The 2,664-nt window shown below is 42.6% G+C and overlaps 1 protein-coding gene across 1 annotated transcript in view; it reads left to right on the top strand.

The window, feature by feature from the left end:
* The window catches only part of LOC101847059 (mucin-like protein), a gene marked incomplete at its 5' end in the record, with an annotated part of 37,783 nt that overhangs the window by 34,143 nt on the left and 976 nt on the right, over nt 1-2,664 (top strand).

Raw genomic sequence — 2,664 nt, 5'->3', positions numbered from 1 at the left:
ACACACACACACACACACACACACACACACACAAACACACACACCAGATGTATATTGAGCCCACAAACTCATCATCATAAACTTCCTGTCTACATAATCATTCATAATGTTTGAGCTTAAATGTTGTTCGGGGGCTCTCATGGTCAGGGTGTTCGAGTCTCATTCATCAATAGGTCCCGGGTTCGAACCCGGATAGCGATGGAAATTTCTTTTCACTAAATTGTTTTCTTTCAGTTAACCTCCTTTTTGCTCTCTGGCAATGTTCTGTCGTCTGCTTTCGTCTTCACTTTCTGAACCCATCCCCCTCACTTCCTTTGCCCCCTCCTCTGGGCTCCTAGCTCTTTCTGCGGCCTTTCTAGTACATGTATTACTGCTACTCCATGCCTCCTCCTTACTGCTGTCTTTCAGCACACCCCTGATCTTGTGGTAGGAAAGATCTACACCTAGCCTTCTCAGACAAGGGCGAAAAGCGAAAACGAAAATCTGGAGGTCCCGTGTGCAAGTTGCGCACGGTAAAAGTCCCTTGGTGGTCCAAAATCGATTTATAGAGTAGGCCCCAGCCGCCATCCCGGCAAAATTCAAAATTTCCTACCAACTGAAAATGTTTAATTAATGTGTTCCGCACGCTCATATTATGACCTAATGCAGTTGCGGCCGCCGTAAAACACCCCCCAAAAAATGTTATTAGAGGTGCTCTCATGGTCAAGAGGTTAAGCGGTTTTTCTTTTGTTCAATAGGTCCCGGGTTAAAAACCTGACAGTGATGGACAATTTTTTTTCTCTAAAATTTTCTTTTACCTCCTTTCCTGCCCTTTAATCTTGTTCTGTCATCTGCTTTCGTCTCCAATTTATTGGATGTCCCGTGTGCAAGTTGCGCATGTTAAAGAAAAGACCCCTTGGTGGTCTACGATAAGAGTAGGCTTCGGCAGCCACCCGGGCAAAATTCAAAATTAATTCCTACCAAACTGACCCGCGCTCTCATACAGCCTCATGCAGTTGCGAGAACACTTACCAAAAAAAATTTTAACGATAGTCTGAAGAAATAAATAATTGATACCGTACCAGTGACATGACGCTGTATACCATGCAGATCAAGTTTGGAATCAGATACAACAGTGCACTATGCTCACCACTGAACTTAGAACACAATTCCTTGTCTTGTCATGCAACACTCTAGTTGCACTTCTCAGAAGACTGTATTAAGTGAGTAACTCTATCAAATACTAATTATAGAATTCCGTGTCTGGCCGGGATGAGGGAAAAGCCGAGGGGTGTGGGTACATGTATTGTTTTGGCTGCCCAGAGTGCGTCAGTCGAGTGCCTCTCGTTAATTTAGCACTCTTCTCTCATCCTTTGTAAAATTCTCTCTATACATTTGTGTAACTTTACGGGCCACTTATCACAATCGCCGGTCGGGGTTCTTGGCCAGGTAAGGTTTTAGTAAGAAGTAAGTGACGAATAGAACACCAAACAGAACCATGGGTGACCACAAGCTAATTCAATACGCGATGAAAATTAGAGCCATGCTGACAATAAATGTACTGACAGGAGCTAAAGACAGTTTTACTGATTAATGTTACTAATCGTACTCAATGTACTGATTCAAGACAGTCTTCTCATTCTATACAAATATGTAACCGAGAAGCTAAATTGGCAACTTGAGGCTTTCTCTTTGTGCCCTGTGGGCAAGTGGGGAAATCACCGACTAGGAACGCGGTTTCGCGCGGAATTGATCATTGTGACAGGAGGCGGTGACAACATAGTTACGAGCCACCGTTGATTAAACAGAAAATCTGCAGTGCAACAACTTATCAGTGAACCCCTATCTGTCGTCTTCCTTCATATCGGCGAAGTGCTTTCTGAATGTTGATTATAAATATTAGTTTAGATTCACTTGAAACTGGATAAAAATTATTATCAACAATAAATCTCTTTTCCATTGTTTAACCGAAAAAAGGTAAGGCACCGGCCCAGGCGCTTGGTTTAGACGTGTTGAGTGAGTTAGAGCTAAGCAATTTGCTGACAGACTGCTGTCAGTAAGTCAAAGTCCACTACATTTGTTGTGCCTGTTCCCCTAACCCTCTAAACAAACAACCACACATGGTGCTCATATGACCTTGCTTATGCTTTGCGAGCGCCGTAAAAACTTCCACTAAAACTAAAAACAACCATACATGGCAATCTTCGGTTATGGTTCCAAAAATAATGAAACATTATTATAGTAATTTTATATGGTTTTTAGGATGAGGACTAGGTGACTGGGGTTAGGGTTATGATTAGGGATAAGGGTGTAGGGTGAAGGGTAGGATTGCAGGACTGTAGTAGGGTAGTATAGTAGTAATCGTTGGAGCCAAAACCGGATTATGCCCCACACACACGTCCCAAAACCCACGGATCTCCCCCAAGGCGTACATATTGCAAAAACGATAGGCATGGTTTAATCTCCTGCAACTTTCTCCTTCAACAGGCATAGCAGTAGCAGCATTGCATCCCTTCTTTTTTTAATTATAAAGGGACTTTATTGTTACTTCCCTTTGGTCTACGACTTATTTCCCTTTAGTCTGGTCACTTCCCATTGGTCTGACAGGGATTACTTCGGTTTTTTCTGGTTATTTCCCAACTAAATATTATTTCCCTTCAGTCTGATTACTTTCCTTTGGTCGGG

Source organism: Aplysia californica, unplaced genomic scaffold (genome assembly GCF_000002075.1).
Source record: "Aplysia californica isolate F4 #8 unplaced genomic scaffold, AplCal3.0 scaffold00450, whole genome shotgun sequence".
Lineage (NCBI taxonomy): Eukaryota > Metazoa > Mollusca > Gastropoda > Aplysiida > Aplysiidae > Aplysia > Aplysia californica.
The sequence above is the reverse complement of the archived record's forward strand: the minus strand, read 5'-3'. Positions and strand labels throughout refer to the sequence as shown.